This window comes from Pelodiscus sinensis, chromosome 20 (genome assembly GCF_049634645.1).
Source record: "Pelodiscus sinensis isolate JC-2024 chromosome 20, ASM4963464v1, whole genome shotgun sequence".
In the NCBI taxonomy this organism is placed as follows: Eukaryota; Metazoa; Chordata; order Testudines; family Trionychidae; genus Pelodiscus; species Pelodiscus sinensis.
In genome coordinates, this window is record NC_134730.1 from 2,185,838 (window position 1) to 2,209,237 (window position 23,400).

The 23,400-nt window shown below is 55.0% G+C and overlaps 1 protein-coding gene across 2 annotated transcripts in view; it reads right to left on the reverse strand.

The window, feature by feature from the left end:
• Positions 1 to 19,657, reverse strand: part of PIK3R5 (phosphoinositide-3-kinase regulatory subunit 5) — a 114,503-nt gene extending 94,846 nt beyond the window's left edge. The window contains exon 1 of one of the 2 annotated variants that reach the window (XM_075903478.1): positions 19,540 to 19,657. The gene's annotated coding sequence lies outside the window, so the exon portion shown is untranslated. Of the gene's footprint in view, positions 1 to 8,081; positions 8,245 to 19,539 lie in introns of those variants that run through there. The other variant, XM_075903477.1, reaches the window with a different exon arrangement.
• Positions 19,658 to 23,400: the final 3,743 nt, after the last annotated feature.

Below are 23,400 nucleotides of genomic sequence, written 5' to 3' on the forward strand. Positions count from 1 at the left end.
TACTGCGCCTTGTCGCTTGCCGCTGGAAGCTCCATCCACGGGGTGCAGTGCATCCCACCCCTGACACCAGTGTGACGGCGCGTTGGGGGTTCCCCGTCTCCTGCACCCCGAAATGGCACAAACAGACTGCACCAGCCAGTGGAATTGAGGGTGGTTTATTGCTCCTCCAGCACAGCGCAGCACAGATGTAATCTGGTTACAGGAACTGGGCTAGGATGCCTCAGGCCCCCTTGATATGGGGGAGGCTGGGCCCCTAAACTCCAGCTACTCTCCCTAGGCTGTCTCATCCATCCTCACAGACAGCCACCAACCAACTCACTAACTTCCAGCCCTGCCCCCCAGCCAAGGCAGCATTCCACCTTCCTTTGTTCCTCTCCATGGGGGGTGTCTGGCCACTGGTTTGCATAGTGACTCATCCTGTTTTGCTGGGTCGTGGGTACGGCAGCCAGTGGGGGTTCCCCCAGAGCCAGCAGCATAGAAACCAGCCAGGTACCCCCACTACGTCACAACGTCTGCTCAAGCTCAGGAGTGGTGAGATAGAGACAGAAGCCAGCCCAATGTCCCAGAGCGGGCTTGCTTTGTTTTTAACTCTTCGGGTACTAAACAGATTTGCTCAAAACTTAACAGAAAACCCAAAACAAACAAAAAGCAAATTAACCCTCCCCCAGCCCTGTTCCTAAAACGTCCTTTGCGTAAACGCTTCCCACTGTTGAGGGAACCCTGGCTGGCAACACAGACTCATACAGCTGCTGCTATCATCCTTACCAGTCAGATTTGCTCCTAGCAAGGTTAGGCTGGGAGGTACCGAAAACTGGGTCAAAAGCCCAAACCTCGTCCATGCAAAGGTTCCCATCCCTGATAACCTTTGGCTAAGCCACTGTTAGCAACAGGAAGACATTTTTCACAAGCTCCCTCAGCACAGAGCCGGAGAGTAAACGGTGATTCTGATTCACATTTGTTTTCATAGCTGACGGAAGAATTTAAACCCAATTTCTCCTGAAAACCAGAATGTCACTCTCTGGATCTGACAGCATCTCTACCTGCAGGCAGTAGAGGGGTTGAAGTCACTCCAGCTTGGGAGCAAGAGACAGGCTAGGACTAGTACGAGCTTCCAAACTGCTAAAGATCAGGTTGGTATTTAATGTCCAACATCCATCCAATTACCCACTCACACAAGCCAGTCAGACAGGGCTCCACAACTCCAAAACAATCCAGGAATTCTCTGCCTGTCACCTCCAGCATTCTCTGGGGCAAGAGAGGGCCAGAGGAGTCGTCGTCGATACAAGCCCAGGTCTGGTTTTATTTCTTCCACTGCACATTAATATAATCAGAGGAGCCACTAGGGAATGAAACCTGTTGATACACCCCAACTCCAGTCCTGCCATGTCTTGCTGGGGAGCAGATGCCAGCGCCCACCCGAAGGGAGAAAGGATGCCCGGGGATTAGGTGCTAGGACAGGGGTGGGCAATCATTTTGGTGGGGGGCACTTCACCAATTTTGGGAGTGGTCATGGGCCGGTTCCACCCTGGAAGGGCGGGGTCACGCGTGGAAGGGGCGGGGCCACGCGTGGAAGGGGCGGGGCCATCTGGGCACAATGTACCCCTGTCATAGAGAGACTTCGGGGGGAGGCACAACCTAGAGGGAACCAGCTGTTCTGAACATCTGGCAGTTCCCTCTGGTGCCGTGTGCCCCAGTGTGAGGAGGAGACTTTGCACGCTCTCCTGCCCACAGGTCCCAATTGGCCTAGAAGTGAGGTGTGGCAGGATGGGCCGCAGGCTGGATCAAACAGCTTGGTGGGCTAGATCCGGCCTGTGGGCCAGATCATACCCACCTCTGTGCTAGGACTTGCCAGACAGCTCCCTCCTCTCTCCCAGGCTTCCTGTGTGACGCAGGTAAGTTGCTGCGGGTCTGTCTCCATCGCAAGCAGACGTGCGACTGCAGCTTGTATAGACACAAGCACGGGAGCTTTGATCTAGCCAGCTCAAGTCACAATAGCAACAAACCACGAGCCAACGTTGTCAGCGTGCGTCCAGCGCCCGGGGAGGACTTACCCAGCCCATGCAAGGCTCGTGACAAGAGAAAATTTGGCTCGGGTACTCGGATTCGTGCTGCAGTCTCGCCTCTGGCTGCCGCACAGAGATGCCCTTCACCCCTCTTTGCCAGTCTCTGGACAGCAGGGGTCTCAGCATTCCCGTCCCCCAGGGGCGCCTGGACGATAGTCAGCCAGAAGGGAGAAGATGAGGATGTGGAGGTGGTGAGGCCACACTTCCTCATTGGGGGAGTGACAAGCCACCCAGAAGAGCCAAGCTCTTCCCCACCCGCGCTCTCAAAACGCACATAAAGGGACTGGATTCCGACCGGTTTGCTTAGGGACTGGAGTGCATCGGACTAGGGTGGCGAGCCTGTAACTGTGCTCTAGTTAAATAAAAACAGCCAGAGCAGCCAGGAGTTGTTATTTGGACCTCACTGGGCCTCTGGTTTCTTCGCACTATTGTGTCTGGTGCCTTTCCCCCCACAGCACAGGGACCCAGACTGGAGTCACCTTAAAATGCCTGTAGCCTGGGAGAGAAATTCCCATGGACTCTCAAGAGTCTCAGCAGCAATTTTGGCCTCAATCCTTCAGCTGGATCTATATGGCCAGCCCCCAGGAAAAAGCCCCTCCCCCCGTGGCTAGGGTTCTGGACAGATGCAATCACAGGATGGCAGCCACATTGTATGGAAAGGGTAGGATTTCCCGTGCTGTCGTGTGTTCCGTCAGAATTCCAGTCCTAGCTTAACCCAAGAACTGCAACTTCATTACACAAATGGACTGTGTGCCATCCCGTACAAAGGAGCTCAGCCTTCCTCAGCTCACATGAAGCCATTAGTTGCCAAGTTTAGCAACCCCAGAGCACTGCTCGCGAAGAAACACACGTGCAGCTTCCCAAATGCGGATTGCCAGAAACAATGAGCGAAAGGAAATGCCACCTGGAAGGATGAGAACTTGTTTGTGGAGTAGCCTGTGATTCAAGGATACAGTTTCAATAGACAACAGCGGGGACTGAAGAAACAGGTTAAAGGAGCTACGTTGTCGTCAAGATACCAGCTGGAAAGAGAGAAGTTTGGGAGAAGTGTGTTTGACCCAAAAAAATGAAAAAGATGATGTAGAAAACTGCAAGGAAGTGACACCCTTCCTAAGAAAAGGACGGCTGAGAAGTGCGTAATACAGACAGGAGCATTTCAGTGGGGCTTTTCATTTGTGGATCTCAAAGCCCTTCATGAACTCAAAACAATTTAGCTTCCCAACCCCCATGTATGGCAGGGGGGTAAACAGCCCCACTTTATGGGCGAGGAAACCGAGGCACAGAGAAGCTGTGATTTGCCTATCGTGGAAGCTGCAAGGAGAGTCTTGTTAAAGAAATGGACTGGGACTCAGAAGATGAAGGGGAGTTCCAAAGAGGATGGAGAGAGGCTGTTCTCAGCGGTGGCAGGTGGCAGAACAAGGAGCAATGGGCTCAAGTTGCAGTGGGGGAGGTCTAGGTTGGAGATTAGGAAAAACTGTTTCCCTAGGAGGGTGGGGAAGCACTGGGCTGGGTTCCCTAGGGAGGGGTGGAATCTCCATCCCTAGAAGTTTTGAAGTCCTGGCTTGACAAAGCCCTGGCTGGTATGACTGAGTTGGATTGGTCCTGCCTTGGGCAGGGGGCTGAACTTGACGACTCCTGAGGTCTCTTCCAGCCCTGGGGTTCTATGATTCTAAATCTGGATTCCACTTTGAGTGTGACCTTAGGCAGCTGGCTCTCAAGCGCTGGCTGTTCTCAGGTCCCGAGCACGTAAGCGAAGTGGCTGGATTTTATTAAGAAGTGCAGCTCCTGAAAGCCCAACGGCCTGGAAAGGCGAGCCACCTCTGTATGTCTCCCATCTTTACAATACACCTGTTCTTCTTCCCCCTTGGTGCAGAACCAGGAGAGAGTACCCAGGCTGGAGTCTCTTCCTTACCTGTCAATGCACAGGAGCTAACAAGTCCCAGGCAGGGCTCATGCGCTGCATGCAGGGAGACTGAACACCTGTCCCGGAGAAGAATCGGAATCTTGGTCTCAGGTCCTTAGGCACAGAGTATCAGGATGCAGAGTGGCTCTCGGATTCTGGGAGGAATCCTTTCGAGGAGCCCCCTTCCCTGAAAATGAAGCACCGGGGCCCGTCGAGACACGGACACGACGGCCCTTTCTTTCCAAAACCACTTTACACAGGGGAACTACATCGGTTCCCCACACGAAAGCTCCACCTCCACTTCTCAGAAAGTCATTTTAAAAGCCCACCCTGCCTCTGCCTCTAGCATCAGCATGCAAGATCCCTGGGAGAGGGTGATATTGATTACCTGGATCAGCTCCCTGCAAATGTAAGGTGCCTTTTACATGGCCAGGCCTGAAATCAAAGACTAACAACCCAGGAGTTCCCGCAGCCCGAACACACGTTACAGCCACAGCTTGCCAAACAGGACACAATTAGTAGGAAAACAAAGTGTTTATCTGCAAGTTTCCAAGAGGGTACTAGAAACAATGAAGAGGAAATACAAAATTAACACTACAGAAGAGCCATTGGCAGGGTTCCGTAAGACCTTGTTCCTCACCATAAGGCTGCCTATTCAGTTGCTTTCATTAAGAAAATTGCATCTCCTAAGCGTTCCTGCCAGTGGCCTTATTTCCTGATGAAGGCTTGCCAAAGAGCCGGGGCTTTTAGCGGCTGTAGGACGTACGTTCCATGTTCACAGCTCGCTGGCTGCTCCAATCTTTGCAATTAAAACACGCGGCGGCTTCATTAGACAGACACGTCCTCGGGCCAGGCCAACTGGCAGGCAAAGAGAAGATCATCAAAATACAAAAGCCCCTTTGGGTTCCTATCGCGTGAAGTGAGTTTGGCCACTGTATTCGCTCCCCTCCCCAGAAAGACAAGGGAAATGGATTTTTCCCCACCAGCAATGAGGCCCCTGACCAGGACCGGGAAGGTCATGTCCCTGCTGCTAGGACACCTCCTGGAAGGGGCAAGCAAGAGCAAAGCAGAATGACGACACCACGCTGCTCGTGCAGCCGCCCTTGTGGATCCGGAGGCATTCCACGCCTGCCTGGCATTCGCCGCACGGCTAACTCCCTCCCGTCCACCTGAACAGCAGCTCAGCAGGCCAATGGCAACGCAGGAGCAGGCCTGCAGCAATGAGGCGGCGCATGAGTGGTTTTAGGAAGTCGCTGGTAGAGCAGCCTGCTGGTTCTAGAGGTAACTCGGCACCTTTTCATACAGGAAAGAGACTCGGGTCCTGCCCCGCAGACCTGGGGCTGGCAAAGGAAGCAGCGCTCCGAAGAGAGCTCGCTCACTGCCTGGACAGGAAGCAACCCTGCACATCAAGCTGAGTGGCACTGACAGACTCATGTCGACAATGGAAGATCAGCAGCCCCCAGGACCGTCCGACGAGGGGAAAGGGAATCTTCCCTGGGAGAAAAGAACAAGCAGGCGATCAACAAGTGTTTCAATGAACCGTGTTACCCTGCGGCTGAAGTCTCCCCCCCCCCCCGCCAAAATCTCCCCAATGGCACAGCTCTGCGAAACACACAACTGCGCCGCGAAGTTCCAGCTGGCGACGAAACAGGCACCATGACCCGAGGAGCAAAGCCATTGGGGGAGCCCCTGTTTCCATAGGCACCTGATCCAATCCTCTCCCCCTTTCCAGAGACTAGAGAGAGTGATCCAAAGCGTTTCAAGAGGAGCGGCACGTAAAAGTCAACAGAATCGACGCTGCTCCGGGCACTTGAAAACACCCTTCCGTGGTCTCCTCACCCTAATACGCCTTCACACATTGTCCCGTATCTGGGCAGCCGCTTGAAGGTTCACACAGGAAACCCTAAGGCATAAATGATTCACCCCCAGACACTAGGGGCAGGTAAGTGTCCACTGTACTGAATAAATAAACACGTAAGTTGACTCCTAGCCTCTTAGAAGGCAGCAGGGCCTCTGCCACTGAGCTGACAGAGACAACGATACCCCAGCCCTGTCTATGCTGCTGTCCGTGGCGTACCTGCCACTAGTCCCGCTGCAGCAGTGGTGCCGCCACAGCGACAGAGTTTGCTAGTGAAGTCCACGCCGCAAGCACTCCCTTGCTGTTCTCACAGGCAGGTTCTCGAGCGAGCCCGATGTGGTAATTTTCCTCTGACGCTTTCATCTAGATTCAGTTCTTCTTTTGCATCACAGAACGTGAATTTTTATTTATAAAGTGAAGTAGAAGCCACCATTTGGTTTCGTTTTGCTTCTCTCCCTGCCTCTCTTGCTAGTCGCTGGCTAGGAACCTCAGGACCCTCCTGCTCCAACATGTGTGCTGTCCTCTCCCGTCACACCAGACTGCCCAGCAGACAGGCTGTGCTGGCACATCAGCCCAACGCTGCATCCCATTTCCCTCAAGTGATGCAGAGAGCAGCTGCCTTCATTCACAGGCACAACGGGTGGAGACCGCGCAGCCGGGCACAGAAAGAGGCCTGAATACTTGGACCAAGAGGGAGCACTGCAGGCTGGGACCTGTTGCCTTCCCCATTAAGTCACCTCCATCCCCAAGAGCAGGACAGCTCGGCTCCAGGAGAGACACTTGTCCAGCTGGCCCTACTGGGAGCCCTGGTTTTACATCCCTTAGTTTGTGGGAAAGTGTCAATTCTAAACACCTTTATATTTTGGACCTTTTATTCTCCTCCTCCTAAATCTCTCATGACAAACTCCGATCTGAAATTCACACGTCTGCCTTATGCTCCCAAATTGCTGCCCTCACGTTGCTGCTCCCGTTTTCAGAGCCATCCCAGGCTCACCATCAACAAGCGAAAAATGGAAACGGTGTCTTTATCCCCCAACACTGTCATTTTAAAACCACTTTTCCCTTTTCCTAAGTGGAAGTTTGCAGAATACCCCTCAGACGGGTTCGTTACTCTCACTCCCGAAGCACAACACTGTCACTGCTTAGCACCACAGCAACGCGGGCCACACCAACCATCATCTCACACTGTTGCACAGGCGCTGCCAGGAGCGCCAGTGGACACGCTGCTGCAGACAGTCAGCCAGTGATGCTAAATGTCTCCGAGTAACAGCGTGTGATGTCACCAAGCACGCTCGTGCAGATAAGGCCCCATAGGTGTCTGCGTCTCTCTGACCCTGCCACTAATTCAATCCACTGATTCAATCCACTGACCCTTCCTTCCCATAACATCTGCCTGACGCCTTTCTAGGGGGTGGTCCAGACAGGCTCCGGCCTTGATCTGAGCTGCAGTCGGTCACCGCGCCAGCCATGTGATCCTTGCAGTGACCGAGAGACAGGCACCGGATGCCCCAAAGGGGAGTCATGCAGGGGTCCCTCCATTAGATGGGGGGCTTCCTGCCACAGAGAAAGGCCCCCACATTTACACCGGACTGACAGGAAGCTTCCCTGGGCTGGCAGGAACATGGTGCAAAAGACCCGGGAGGTTGTGTCTCCTAGACTCTGGATCCCCAAGAGTGAAATTTACTCCCATGCCCACAGGGCAGAGACCAGAACCCTGGTGCCTCTCCCCAGCTGCTCTAGAGGGGAAGCCGCATCCCTCTCACAGATCACACCTCCCTCAGGCCTGTGGGCCCAAATCTGCCCCAGGCTGGCGGGGAAGGGGGGGTTGGGAGAGACCCAGCAATCAAGCTGCAGCCGGCCACAGTCCAGACTCCTGCTGCTGGGGGGGCAGGTCCCCGCCTGCTCTCCTGCCTGGGCAGCAGGGTCAGCGGCTCCAAGCCGGCTCCCCAGAGCCTCGGGAATCTCCCCGCCCGCACGGCTCAGCTGGGACAGCCCCGCGCCCGGGGCCCCGCACCGGGACCGGCCTGTGAACAGCCCCGGAACTTTTCCCACCCCCTCAGGCCGGGGCAGAACAACAAGCCCGAGAAGTGACTCACCGCGGCCTTTCCCCACCTGGCCTGTCACTGCCCCGCGGAGCCGGACCCGCGCCCGGCCCGGCCCGGCTGCAGGGGGTGGGCAGCCCAGCCGCGCCCCGGGAAATGCCCGCGCAGGGGCGGCAGCCGCAGCCCCCCGGACCCTTCGGCCCCCGCTCACCCACCTGCCGGGCAGCTCCCGCCAGGGCGCACTGCCCATGCTGGGTCCCGCGCCGCGCTACAGCCCACGGCGCCGCGCTGGGTCTCCGCAGCGAGCCGCTTCCATGGCCGGCAGGGAGGGAGCCGCGCAACTCAGCAGCCGCCGGGCTGCACCAGAGACACCGGGACTGGCTGGGCTGGGCTGGGCGGGGCGGGGCCGCGCAGCTTCCTCCGCCCAGGAGCGCAGCAGCTGGACCGGCGCGGCGCGGCTCCGCACAGCTCGGCTGTGGACAGAGACCTCCTGAGTCTGCTGGCTGCCCCCACACCTCCTATCCTCCAACCCGCCGCTCCGTCTGTCTGTCCATCCCCATCCCCAATCCCACCGCTCTGTCTGTCTGCATCCACTTTTGTCTACCTTTATAGACACTGCCGTATCTCCATACACATCTGTCTGCGTGCTGGCTGCTCTGTGTGTCTGTCCCCAGTCACATCTACCTACCATCATGTCCCCATACACCTCTAGCCCTCTAGCCTCCTATGCAGGGATCTGTCTGTCTCTCCTCATATCCTTGGATCTGCATGCATATTCATTTGTCTGCCTGTCCTCACGCCACCCTCAGACGCTGTCCTCTATCTGTCCCCACGCACATCTGTCTGTCCCCATACACACTCATCTGCTGTTCCCATTCACATCTGTCTGTCCCCATACACACCACTTTTCTGTCTCCATTCCCATCAACCTATTCCCATACACCAGGGGTGGGCAATAATTTTTGCAGGGGACCACTTAATGAATTTTGTTAGGTGGTCATGGGCCAGCTCCACCCCTGGAAGAGGCGGGGCTGGGGATCAGCCTCCCCCCAGAATTGTCTGGGACTGGAGGCTTTGACGTAAAAACAGAGCAAAGAGCTTGTGGCTCCCTGCCCCACTACAACTGCAGGCACCCAGGTTGCTGTGGCTATTTAAAAGGCTTGCAGCTCCGGCCCCTTCCAGGGGAGTGCCACCACTGGGAACTGGGAACCATTGAAATAGATTCTGCTGCCCGAGCCGCCGCCTGGAAATTCAGTGGCACAGGCAGCAGGATATCAATAGAAATCAGACAGATGCAGCCCTGGGCCAGATCAAAGTGTTAGGCAGGCCGGATCCAGCCCCAGGGTGGCATCTTACCCAGCCCTGCCATACACACTCCTCTCTGTCCCCATCCAGATCTATTGCTCCTCAGACATCGCTCTGTGGCTTTGTCTACACGACGGTTTTCTGCCAGAAGAGGCAATGCAAATGAAGCGCTGATTAGCATTTTGTTTTGCTTCATTTGCCTCCTCTGATGCCTTTTGCGCAAGAGGTTTTTGCACAAAAACAGGCAGCGTGGACGTGGACGTTTTGTGCAAAACCCCTTTTTGCGCAAGATCTTATCCAGCTCCGGGAGAGGGAAAAGGATCTTGCGCAAAAAGGGTTTTTTGTGCAAAATGGACACGTTCACACTACCTGTTTTTGTGCAAAAACCTCTTGCCCAAAAGGCATTGGAGGAGATATGCAAATGACATACGACAAAATGCTAATCAGCTCTTCATTTGCATTGCCTCTTCCAGCAGAAAACCATTGTGTAGACATAACCTATGTGTTTCCACATACCTCTTAGCAGTCTGTCCCCATAGGAATGGCTGGCTGTCTTTCCTCCTACCCATCTGTCTGTCCCCATACACATTACGCTGTCTGTCTCTCCTCATTCTCATCTGTTGATCTAACTGTTCTTATACATATCCCTCTCTCCATCCCCGTACACATCTGCCAGCCTCTGCCACAGCCCTGTCCTTATCTATTCCCCCATCACCTCTTTCTTTCTTTGTGTTTGGCTAGCCCCGGACACAGCCATGTCATTGTTTTTCTTTCCTTGTTCAGCACTTTATCACACCTCTCTTTCTCCTCCCGAGCTCCTAGAATGCTGGTCTTGCTCTTTAATCTTTTCCCTAGGACTCTGCACACTTTCATTGTTGCTATAAAAGCAGCACAAATTTTAAAAAAATGCAAATGTCTGGTTCCGGCAGAGGCCATATGTCCTACCCCTCCCCCACTACAGACACATACAATAATCATAATGATTAGTATATTTTAATTCATCATTAATTGTAGGCAAACAGCCAGCCTGGTCTGGTCAAAGTGCCTGGAGAGCCAAATAACAGAAACAAGTGCACTAGAATTAGCCCAGCCTGGGCTAAATGCCAGGCTCTGAATAGATGCACCCAGGATGGGCCCGGTGCAGGAGAGGGATTGAAAGAGAAGGGGGATAAATGGCCAGTCCAGGTTCCAGAGCAAACAGCCAAGAGCTTTCCAGACCCTCCCCATAGGGTGCAGAGATGGCGTTTGATGGGTTTCCATGGTGAGGGATTGTCACACGGGGGGGGGGGGGGGACGGACTGAGCAGATGCACCATCACCTGCTGCCATCCAGCATCACGCCGGAGAGGCCAGCTGTGCCAGGCCGCTGCCTGCAGCTTGGCTGCAGAGACCTGGCACAGCTGAGCTATCATTCCTTCGGGATCAGAGCTGGGAGAGGCCGCTCTGCTCTGACTCAATGTTCCTATTCGGGAGGCTTCACTTTCAGACCCCCACATCCAGATCTCACATGGCATCAGCCTGGGCCTACCTCCAGACCTCTCCTCCTCCCAGTTCAAACCCTTCCCACACCAGGGGGCTTTGAGCCCTTCCTGGGCAGTGGAGGCGCAGGGACCGTCTCCTTATCTCCTCCCCAGTGTCTCCAGAGAGCAGCCAGCTGGCCGACTCCCCCTTCTGCATCACTGGTGGTTTTTAAGAACATGTCAGACAAACACCTGTCAGGAATGGTCTAGTTATTACATAGCTCTGCTAGGACAGGGGACTGGGCTAAATGACTTCTTGAGGTCCCTGTATGATCTTCTGAGACTGCATCATCCTCTCAACCACAGAGGGGAGTTAGAAGGGGGAGAAAGGGACATAGAACCTGTTTGCCCCCTCCCTGCCATCATGCAAGAAAGTCTCCAGCTCCTATTGCGGCTGCCCTGGGATGGGGTCATAAGGTGCGGAAGCCGGCAAGGTGTGTAGTAGGATGGGATTTTGCATTGGGTTTCCTTGCGGTTTTGGTATTTCTTAAGAAAGCGACCGCACGAGAGCATGTGGCCAGATCCGAAAGACACACGAAGGCTGAAATAGATGCCGGTTTCGATGTGCGATTCCAGTGAATTTCAACAGAAGCTGAAAGAGAGAGAGAGAAAAATCCCCGATTGCCTGCACTTGAATGAAGAGTGTGAACGTGTGACTCAGGCATAGATTCTAAGGCCAGAAGAACCAGTGGGGTCATTTCGTCCTGGCTCCTGCATAACCCTCGCCCTGGGGCGCCTCTGAGTTAATTCCTGCTTCAGCTGGCGCATCTTTTAGAAAAACATCCTCTCTGCTTTTAAAACGTCCAGCAACGGAGACTGTAGCAGCCAGGAGTCACTGGGGAGGAGTCTTGACGGGTCTCCTGCTCTAGCTCTTATGGTAACGGTTTGGCCGCGTGAGTTCCTGCATTTGCTCCCCTGTTTACTGTGTTGACCATGTGCAGTTAATCAACATAGCAGACTCGGAGAGAGAGAGAGTCCCCAAAGACCACAAAATCAGATAAGGATGGAAGGGGCCCGGCCAGGCTTACTGCAGAACGACATACGACCAGACAGACTCACCACTGCGCCACTTGGGGTGCCCATTGGGCTCCGCTATTGCCCCGCGGCTGGGCAAAGGCAGCCCTTTGGGGTGCGCTTTTATACACAGGCACAAACAAGTGACACGTCACGCCTGGTGCAGCAGGTCGTTATCTGAGTTCCTGTTATTTGTGTGGGGTGTCGGCTCCGAGATGTCTCTTAACGAGGGGCTCTGCTACCAACCCTCTGGAACGAGTCCCCGGCCTGGGCCTGGTACCTCTCGGGTCTGAGTGTTTCTGTAACATCAGCCCTGTTCTTGCCAGCTTCTGCCAGCAGGGCCTGCCTTTTCCTCACAGCTGTATATTAGCAACGTGGTGACCATGGCTGGCTAGGCCTCAGGCCTCACACCCAGCCTGGGATACGTGGGCTCACGTTTCAGGCCCTCATCTTACTACAGAGACGCCATCTCAGCCGTTGGTGAATTGTCCCCCTTGGTATCCAAAACCAGCACCTTCCAGTCTGAATCTGCCCAGCCTCAGGTCCCCACCAGGGCCAGGCCAATGAAACAGGATTCTGGACTCCTGGAGACAGCGGCGCGCCTGGGCTCCATGGGGCGTGCGGGGCAGCACGCCCACTGCGCTGCATGGCCCCAGCCCCCCCAGTGATCCCCAAAGTCACGTGCTCGGGGAGCGATGGGGAGAGTGGTCAGGACAATGGCTGGAAGGGGCGGGGCTTGGGGCAGGTAACAGACAGCCCCCTTCTCGCCTACTGGGAATCCCAGGCCTGGAGTTCGAGACCCGGCTTTGCACCATGGACCACCGAGCGAGTGCTGTGTAAGCAGGGGAGCTCTAGCCCCAAGCGCTGGGTCTACACTGGCAACTTGCAGGAAATCTCCCCCTGGGAAAAGAAGGGAGGAAACTCTCATGTATCTAGGTGGCTTTTTCCAAGTGCTCAGCATTGGCCTGGCCCTGCGCTCACCGGGCTCACTGGCAAAGCCACGGTGTGAGCAGACCCGGCCAGCATGGAGCACTTTGGAAATCTGGCCCTGGGTCACCCAACCCTGCAGGGCCAGTCACTGTCCCGTGAGGTGCCGCGGGAACAACAGCTGCTCACAACTGCACTTACTGGAAACCTGTCGCCAAGGCGGCTGCATCCCAGGCTGCTTTCCCAGGTCAAAGCCTTGGCCAGGCCTTGTGCTCCAGGGGAGCGAATCCCCACGTCTGAGCAGAGCTTTGGTGCTGCCGGCGTTGCAGGGAGTGGGTGCAGAGCCGTGCTCACGCTGAGATCGGGGAGTGTCTGTGCCGCAGTCACACACCCAGGACTGGCCTCTCCCAGCTGACTCTGGTTCACAGGGCTCATGCTAAGGGGTGCTTCAGTTGCCAGGCAGACATTCGTTCTGGGGTGGGCTGCACCCTGAGCTCCAAGACCCTCCCATGTCACAGGGTCCTCCAGCCCGGTTCCGGCCCCGTCGGACTGTCTGCACCCCAGTTAAGCAGGCCCTTCAGCGGGGCCCCACAGGCCCAAGTCTGCTGGCCTGGGCTGGCCGCAGGATCCAATCGCAGAGACGCCATCTCCTGAGCCTTTTGGACTTGGCTTTGTGGCGTGCAGAGCAATGATGCTAGCTGGGGCGGAGGGAGCAGTGGCCCGTCCAGCCCGCGGTGGGAGTCGGGCCGAAGGACAGCGTCAGGGATGCTGAAATCTCCTCAGCCGAGCTCAGGAGAGTCCTGCCATCTGAAGCCGTGTCCAAACGGGAACAGTCCCCCAGGGCCCTTTGATTTGGGGGTGGCTGGAGACACGGAGCCAGGTTCAGACGGCGGGAGTCGAATCTGACCTCCCAGTGCTCTGGCACGCCGGGCGGCCTGGGCCTGAGGGTTCAGTCTGGGAAAGCAAAGCAGATCAGGCAGCGCCTCGCGAACCCTTCGGAGCCTGCGGAGCGCCGCCATTAGGCAGTCTTGCCCAGTGGGCTCTGAGCACGCTGCACCTTCCTATGCCCAGACCGTAGCTGGTGTGTTTTGCTTCCTGGGCTGCGTGTCAGCCAGAGGAAATGACCAAACATGGGTGTGGGTTCAAGAGGCTCAGGGCTGAAGGAAGGATGTGGAGAAACAGCGGGGAGGCGTAGCACACTAGGGAGGCTGCTGCAAGGCGCGCTGACAGGAACCAGCCACAAGCCACGCAGAACGGGGCATCTCCCCTCCGGCGGGGCTGCAGCAGGAACCTCTGAGCAGCAGCTGGTGGCTAGAGCCATGGGAGGGATGAGCAGAGCTGCTCAGGGATGTTTCCGTGAACCCGTTTTCCTCCTCAAAAAGCTGGTGCGGGAAAACGGAAACTTTTCAGAGGAACGGACCCGGCTTGACAAAACGTGCCACAAATCCGCGTTGCTGCTCCTGCATGGAATTTCTTCTGATTGGTGCGTGCCACCCCCCACCCACGCATAGCCACCGACCCTGCGGGGAGGGCAGCCGCTTGGGCTGGGGGAGACTTGGGTCCCATCCCCACCCTGCCTGATCTGGGACAGTGCACGCAAGTGCCCTCCCTCCCCTCCCCGCCACAGCAGGAGTCAGTCTCTCCACTGGAGCTCCTCACCTTTGATGCACACAACGACATCGTCATTGGAGCGAGGTCTGAGCCCGTCTCCTCCCCAGCTCAGGTGAGTGCCCTGTGAAAAGGGCGAACGGGCTCACCGTGGAAGCGGGGTTTCCCATACCCCTGTGGAATGCACACGCCGCTTCCTGCCCTGCTCCACCAGTGACACAAAAGCAGCCTTTGGAGACGACAGGCCTGGGAGGGCAGGGGCAGTGACCAGACACTTAGGAGCCTAAATCTCACTGGACTAAGTTTCATTTGACTCAGGCTCCTAAGTCACTTTTGCAAATGGCACGTAGACGCCGGTGTCCCCTAGGACAGGGGCCAGCAGCCACCAGGGCTTGGTGGGTGGCCTGCAAGACATTTTGTTACTGTTGCCCACGGGCACGGGTGGCAGATTCTGCTGGTTTCCATTCCCATGGGCTTTCCCTACTGAGGTTACACACGTAAAGCCAGGGCCCGTGGAGCAAGGTGGGCACTGATTGCACACAAGACAGGCTGAGCGTCGCACGCTCCCTCTGCGGCCAATCACAGAGCAGCTACGGTGCAATCGGTACACCCCCCATAGCCTAGGGATGCACGCAGGGAGCAAAAACGCCCTAGCCTGGGAAAATGTCCTGGGTCAGCAACCTTGCGACCCACCGAGATGAAGGAGGCCCCTAATGCAGCCCCCTTGCTGGCCCATCGCGGCTTCCAGCCCTTTTGATGTCACCTCTATACCACATAGGGTCGTAGGGACTCCACGGTACATACCTAGCGGGGACTGGCCCCTTGCTTCATGACAGTTGCCACCCACACAATGTCCCCAATGACTCTAAGCAACCTTGGCTTGCAGAAAGTGATTTGCATAAACAACATTTTCCTTATCTAAACAAATCGAGCTGGAATATGCAAATGGAGCGAGCTGCAGGAAGGACAAACAGGCTGTAAACATGCCCCTTAAAGTGACAGTCACTTTAGCTCAAATAAAGCTAAAGCTTCCGGTCAGAGGAACGTTTCCAAAAATCCAGCAAGTCTGCCTTTCCTCATCCTCCAGGCTAAGCAGCCCCCATTGCGCGGCCGTAGAAGCGGCAACACGACTTTTGCAAATGGGATTTAAGCTCCTAAATCTCACGGCAGATTCCAAAAATGTTACTCAGCAGGTTTACGGCCCTCCCTGTTCTGCAGACCGCCGAAGGCCACGCGTAAGTATTTTGCTGCAAGGGATGGATTCTTACTCAGGGCCTGACTGACCAAGCCAGATGTTTGCAACTTTCCGTAATAAAGGAAACGTGGTTCCATGCAGCAGCTTTTGTAGCTACGTTTCAGGTGAGAGCACCTTGTTTACAATCAAGGTGTAAGTGACCGATCCACCACCCACTGATGTCAACGGGCGTGTGCCCATCGATTCCCATAGGCAAGATGGAAAAGAAATTGGGGATTTTTTTCTTTATGGATAAAAAGGGGCCCAAAAGGGTTTTGTTTTCTAGTTTTTTAACATTAGAATTCAGGTCTTGTCAACATCCTTTTCCCCAGGGTACTCTGTGGACAACTGGAGAAGTAATAGGATGATGCTGTCATAGACGCCGGGTGAGTGAGCACTCATATGGTTCATAAGTCTCTGCTCTGGGGGGGGAGGGGGGTTGAACACCCATTTCACTAAAATACTCTCACCACTGCTTGGTCCATGAAGAGCTGAGACGCTGAAGATCTGCGTCTCCATGTCCTCCGTGGGATACTTACTGCCAGACAAGGGGAGGCCAGACTTGATTTTCCCGGGTTAAGAACCAAGCCGACAGAAAAGCTCTGTAGCGAAATTCTTGACAGGCCTTCTTGGTACTGTCCATCCGACCAGCATCAAATTGGGCATACGCTCTGTTCCTGTAGCTCCAGATTTCCAGTGGCAGAGTCGGCAGGTCCACCACGCCGGGGCCGGAGGGGTGGTGTCAGGATAGGTGCGGGGGAAGCAAAATGGGGGTAAAAACATCACTCCTCACCTGCCCCTCCCCCTCTAGCTTGGGACAATGTTACAAAGTGTCGGCAGGAAGCTGGTTTCACAACCACCGCCCTTGCTGGGGATTTGCATAAGAGCCTGTTGTCGCCGTGGTAGCGCCCGGGGCAGGCTGTGTGCAGACAATGCCACCCGTCCATCGTGGGGGGAGCTACGGGCAGAGTAGCCAGGACAGGTTCCAGCTCGGTCAGCGGCTGGGTTCCTGACTCGGATGCATCCCTGCACCAGGGCCGTGCACCAAGCACCTGATGGCACCAGTCCAGCACCTCCAATTCGGTTCTGCGCTGGAATGGAGTAAGTCACCTACCCTGCGCTCAGGAAAAGCGCGTGCCCAGCCGGATAGGAAGTGGGCAGCATGGTGCCCAACCCAGACGGGAAGGTAGCAAGTACCACCAGCCTGAGGCCGCAGTGGGGTGTGATCGGGGAATAACCGCAATAACTGGTGTGCATCCTTCCCCCCCGCCAAGCCTAACCTGTACACGGCCTAATCCGCTACCCAGGCCCAATCCCAAGGGGCAGCCGGGTGGAGCCAGCAATGGGTCCAGTCTTAGCACCGTGAACCAGACGACAGAAACCCTGCCTCATATTCCTGGTTCTGCCACTGGCGTTCTGTGCGGGAGGCCGTGGGGGAGTCGCGTCACTGCTCTGTCCAGCGCGGATGAAGACCCCGGCCTCCCATTGGGAAAGCACTTGGGGGGCTGTCGATGGGCATGCGGCTGTGGCCGTGTCGTTATTCCCCTGGAAACACAGTCCTGGGAGCCCGGCGCTGTTGTGAAAGCACACGCAGCACAAGCACACGGATGCACAGCAGCATCAGGGACTGAGTCCTGGCCAGTGGGAGACTATGAGGAGCTGCAAGCTGAGCTGGTGTCCTCAGACCCGGAATACCCCGGGTGCTCCCCAAGCCACGGCCCAGCCATTGCCCCGGCACGTCACTGCTCGTCGCCCCGCCGCGTGGGCGGGCCAGCGCCGGCCAGACGGGCCCGCAGCCGAGTGGAGACGTGCTGGGCTCTCGCCTAGGTGGGATTTTTCCCCGAAGCTGAGCTTTCGGTTTGACACTTGTTTGTTCTTCACAGGAAGCTGAGGGGAAGGCCCCTTTCTCAGACAGATTCAGGCAGCCAGCAAGACCTGCCCAGGCAAAGACTGTGAACTCCCCCCACGCCTCCCACCACCCCACACGTAGGGCCACACCCCTGGGCTGAACCCCACCCCCAGCTCCGACACCACCTATGGACAACTCCCTAAGGCTGAGAAATCCCCTTCCACTCAAGGGCCCTCCAGGCGGCACAGTCCTCCGGGGGGGGGGGGGGGATTAATCTGGATTAGCCTGGAATCCTTTCTCTGAGCTGGCTCCTACGGCAGGGACCTAGCTCCCTTTGGCAGTCTCTGTACTGACAGCCCTGCCTTCTCCAGACACCAAGTGTCCCCTCGTGGCAGAGGATGGCACTGCGCCCTGCCGCACGGCACTCACATGGGGTTCCCCAACCGTAACACCCCAGGAGCCCCAGTCACAAAAACGCCAAACCTCGCAGAGCCCCAACAACAGTGAATATGCCCAGGGATTTCTCCCTCACCAGAGCGTCCATTAGAAACGCGCTGATCTTGGAAATAGCATTTGGTTTTAGCTTCGGGGGGGGGGGGGGGGGAGGCGAGTTCATCTGTACAGGATAAACTTAAAAAACATCAAAAGGTCCGGTAGCACTTTATAGACAAAACATGTCGATGGGATTGTGAGCTTTCGTGGGCACAGCCCACTCCACACATTTATTGCACGCTCTTTATTTTACACTATTCATCCTCCATTATGCATTTGATCACATTATGAAAATGATCACACGCTTCCAAGATTTCCCGGGACACTCTTGATCCCCGGTGCGAGCAAGTAAAGCCGGATTTGATACGATCCTCATCACGTCTCCTTCTTTTCAGAAGTGACTTTGCAGGACCATCACGAGCATTTGACCTAGAGTTCCCACACTCTGGACTTGGTGAAACACTAGTTGATGTTGAACATTTGTTTTCTTGAGTCTTTATACGTCCCATTTTCAGCCACTTGTCCATCATCAGGTACCCCACAGTCCAAATAAAAACAACCCACTGAGAATGCTAACAAACGAAGAAGCTACAGGTTGAACCACTCTCAGGACAGGACCTAAACCTCATTCCACGAGGAATACCACCTAATTCGATTCAGGGCTTTATTCCGGAATCCCGTTTCACTGCTGCGTGTAGACGCAGGCAGTTACTTCGGGCTAGTCAATTTCTAAAATGGCGACCAGCCGGGAACATGCAAATCAAGTGCGGGATATTTAAATCCCAGGCTTGATTTGCAATTCTGGTCGATCTAGGGGGCTAGTGTAGATGTACCCTGAGAGCCAGAGCTAGTGGCTGTAAAGAAACTGCATGGGACTGCGGGAAATTTGGCCACACCCATGCTAAGTGGCCATCCGGCTCACTCATATCATGGCGGACTACGGATGTTGCCGGAGCAGGAAGTGCCGGACTAGAGAGGTTTGACTTGTAGTACTTGAGAACATTCGCTCGGGTCGCACTGGAGCCAAACAGCACACTGCAGAGAATGACCGAGTACCAGCTGAGCGCCATTACTGCCCCTACCTTGGCTACAGTGACTGTGGTTCCCGTTGGCACGCGAATACTTTTCCCCCCACCATTATGGACGTGTTTCCCAATAAGCCCCTGTGACGTGTTGTGAACCCCAAGGGCTCACGAGTCACAGGTCAGGATCCACTGTTGTACAGATCACAGGCGAGTGTGTTTTCTGTTGTCCAGGGAGCATTAAGGAACAGGGAACAGAGCCACAGCTCTTGTGGGTGCCGCTGTAGAAGCAGCCGGGAGTGCTGCAGTGCTGGGGAGAGGGTGAAACGGGACCTGCTCTACCCCCCCAGCACTGCCAGAATCTAGAACTGCAGGGGAGCCCTCTCCAACTCTAGGGAAACTGCACCTATGTAGTTGCTCCCATCCTCCATCGCCGCACCACTGCACTTTTTCCCTTCTCCCCCACCCGGCCCTCCGGCGCCCTTCCTTGCCTCTGAACTCAGCCACCTAATATGAAACAAAACCATTGCATCTCTGACTTTGAGTTTGCTGCCATCACCTTGTTCTCTCTGCCGGTGTGTTCGCCCCCTTCCCCCGCCAGGTCTGTCTGCGACTGTGAGTTAGACAGCGCCTGGTGCAGAGGGGCCCCAGTCTCCACCCTTAGGTGCTACCGTAATAAACATGATGAACCCTAAATACTCACCAGGCTGAGGTAGGGCGTCTTGGTTGCTGGTAGGCCCACCAGCTCCTTCTGGCCACTCTGCTGGAAGCTGTCTTGCCGGCATAAGGCAGCTCTCAAAACAATCACAGCCCAGTCTTATTGGGGGAAATTTTTTTTTAAAATCACTAGAGTTGGCAACATGGGCTGAAGTGCTGAGCAAACCAACAGGCTGAGTTTACCTGTACACAGTCGTTAATGCGATGCCTTGTAAACTGTGCTAAAAGCTACCACTTTACATTCCAAGGCGTGGCCAGGTCCTGCCTCCAGGCGGGCGGAGGGGGAGATCCCCAGAGGAGTAGTCAATAATCAGGGTCAATCGGCACCACTCGGCCTACAGCAACCAGGAGTGAATGGTACCCCACTGCTCTAGGAAGCAGCCTGCTTTGGCGCTCTCTGTTTTGGGGCTCGTGTGTTATTGTTGTGAATTCCCAGAACTAACCTTGTGCTGTGTTGCACCCTCTCAGCTAGAGGATTTTATGTTTTCGGCTAATTCTCTCCGGGTATGCTGGGAACTCACCAGTTAATGATTACGTGTTTTACTCTAGTTTCTAAAATCCAAGGAGGCTTGAAAATGAAACTTTGTCCTTTCCCCTCTGGCAGAGTTTTTATTTGTTTGTTGCTTCAGCCCTGGCTTCAATGGATCAGTTAACACAGCTCCTTCCAGGTATGTTTGCAACGTCTTTGTTTGTGCAGTTGCATAATGATTGATCGTTCCAGCCCTGGGAGGGTTTGTTTGTAAGCTGCGTGCTGTGCTAGAGGGACAGCTGCCCGCCTGGTTCCAGGATATGACCCGAACAGAGGCTGTTCTCTCTTACTGGGGCTTTTCCAGGGATTTTTTTTCCCTTTCTTCGAAGTGGATTTTAAAAGATAAAATGGATAATTAGACTCTGGCCACACGGAAGAATTTTGCAATGGACTTTACCGGGGCCAGGACTTCACTCCAGATCTTATCATAAACTACGCTATGAAGATACATAGATTAAAATACAAGATGTTCCACTAAGGACCCAATCCTGAAAAGCTGCTCAGCGTCTTACAAGCTCAGGCGTTGAACATTTACTTCTCCCAGTAATAGAAAGGTAGCCATGTTAGTCTGATCTTGCTAAAACAAAAAGAAAAACTATGTAGCACTTTAAAGACTGACAAGATGGTTTATTAGGTGATGAGCTTTCGTGGACCAGACCCACTTCCTCAGATCATATTCTTGAAGAGAATTGGCATGACCATGTATACCAAAGGAATACAATGAAAAAAGTGAACACGTTTTTGAACTGACAAATCAGATTTAGTACAGAAGGTGGGGTGAGGGAGAGGGAGGGAGGGAATAGCTATTTATGAGTCAATAAATGGCTAATCAGGGTTGATAAAAGAGGAAGCTATCTTTGTAATGGGTAAGGTAATTAGCATCTTTCTTAAGGCCCATTCGTAAAGTGTCAAATTTAAGCATGAATGAAAGTTCAGAAGTTTCCCTCTGTAATCTGGTGTTAAAGTCTCTTTGAAGTAATATGCATGTACTAAGGTCGTTAAGACGATGTCCAGGTAGGTTGAAATGAAAAGCAACTGGTTTTTCCTTGTGAAGATGTCTGATGTCTGATTTGTGGGCGTTAATTCTTTGGAGCAATGTCTGAGAAGTCTGTCCGATATACATAGCAGAAGGACACTGTTGGCCCATGATGGCATAAATTATATTTCTCCCAGCAAAGCATCCTGCAGCTCGAGTGCCATCGCTCCTACGGACTTGGCCAGGAGACAGTCACATGCTGCCCCATCAGTGAGAGCGTGTGACCCATGAAGGCCTCAGTCTAATGCCACAGTCACATGCCAGACACACTCAGCAGGTTCAGCTGTGAGTTGGGGGATCTCTGTCAATTGCATGGGCCCCCTCCGGCCCACGACAGGCAGGCAGGTGACTTGGAAGACGCGAGTTCAAATTCGTGCTCCATCACATGATGCATGACCCTGGCCGAGTCTTTTGCCTCTTTGTGGCTCAGCTGCCCATCTGTAAAATGGGGAATCCAGCACTTCCGGGGGTGCGTGGGGATACAGACATTAAAGATCATAAGCAGTGCTCAGAAGCCAGCCAAGTAGCATAGCACCAGCCTCGAGCCTCCCCTGCACCTGTCCTTGTTCCAGGCCTGTCCCAGCCTCGCTCCTGCCCTCACTGACTCCAAAGACTCTGGTTCTGATCCTCGGCCCCTATTCCTGGCTTTGAGTCTCTCTCACTCCTGGGCTCTGCCATTCAGACTATGGTTCTGTCTCTTGGCCCTGGTTCCGAGGGATGACTGTCTCGCCCCTAGTTTTGGCTTTCAGATGCTGATGCCTGCTCTGACCACTAGGCATGACTGCAGTTGTTCCCCCAAGCCAGCCAGCATCACTTCTGAATGGAGCTGTGATGGCGCATTGGGGTTTTCCTGTCTCCTGCACCCCTGTAGTGGCACGGACAGACTCCCCCAGCCAGTAGAATAGAGGGAGTTTATTGCTTCTCCAGGATACAGCACAGCACAGATGTAATCTGGTTACAGGGCAGGCCTAGGATGCCTCAGCCCCCCTTGAGATGGGGGAGCCTGGGCCCCTAAATCCCAGCCTGTTGCCTAGGCTGCCTCCTCCATGATACCAGCCAGAAACTAACTCACTCACTTCCAGCCCTGCCCCCAGCCAGGGCTCCACTCCCATGTGCTGGAATTGTTGTGAACGTTGTCGTTTGTGTTGAAGGCAAAAACCCATCCATACAACCAGAATCAGGCTGTGGAGCTTGACTGGCGGAGATGATACCTTCACCTACTAGCAGGATGGGCTGGAGCAGAGCAAGTTTTAATGGAGGGAATTCGCTGGCTAGTCAGGTAGGGCTGAGAATCCATCCAAAGTTGTTCTCTGCTGGAACTGTAGGAACAAACAGCTCGGCAGTGCTAGCTCCAGATAGGCCACGGGCGCTGTCCAGAGTGCTAGAGAGAAACACGGTGCTCCCGTCGTTCTCTAGACGCCTGGGAGGGCATGTATTGAGTGTGCGGATTTCTCAGTAACCTCAGAGGCATGACCCCTGCTTCTCACTCTGCATCTGGCATAGCTTCAGCGGGACGCCCCAACACAGGTCTGACCACGTGGGTCACCCTGCAGGGGCAGGGCTGGAGGCGCAGCTGGACTGAATCAGGATGGGGAGGCGACGGGGTGAAGAGATCGAGGAAAGGCAGTTTCCACACCAGAGAAGGCTCAGAAAGGGGGAGGGAAATGAAGGGGTGGGGATGGTCCAGGCGCAAGGGAGGGAAATGGAAGGACAGGCCTTCTGAGATGCAGGACTGCCCAGCCCACAGCAGCGAGCCAAGAGGAGTTGGTGTGTGGGGCGGGGGGGTAAAACAGATCAAGAGGAGAAACAAACCAAGCTGGGGCTGTGTCCCGGTGAGGCTGGCAGCGGGGATCACAGCACTGGCAGCTGCCAGGCCTGCCAAGATCTGACAATTTGTCACCTCTTGATCACTTGGTGCCCAGGTGTCTACTTATGAAGATCATCCCCACACAGGATCAGCCAGTGCCGGAGCTCGGGAGACCGGCTGTCCCACAGCTCCCTGCCCATCTACTGAACTACCATGTCACCAAAATAATGGGACCAGCGGGGCAGGGCGGCCTTGAGAGAGGGATGAGTCAGGAGGGAGGGGGGAGACACAGGTCAGTCCGTGGCAGAGCCAATGCTAGATCCGAAACAGAATCAAGGCTGACGCCATTGAGTGTCTGTGAATCCCCTGCCAGCCTGGGGGACAAGTGGGGTCACTGGAGCTGGTCTGAGCTAGTTCTCTGAAGCAGCCTGTCCCAAATGCAGCTGGCATGAGTGGGAAGAGTGGGGCAGAGCTC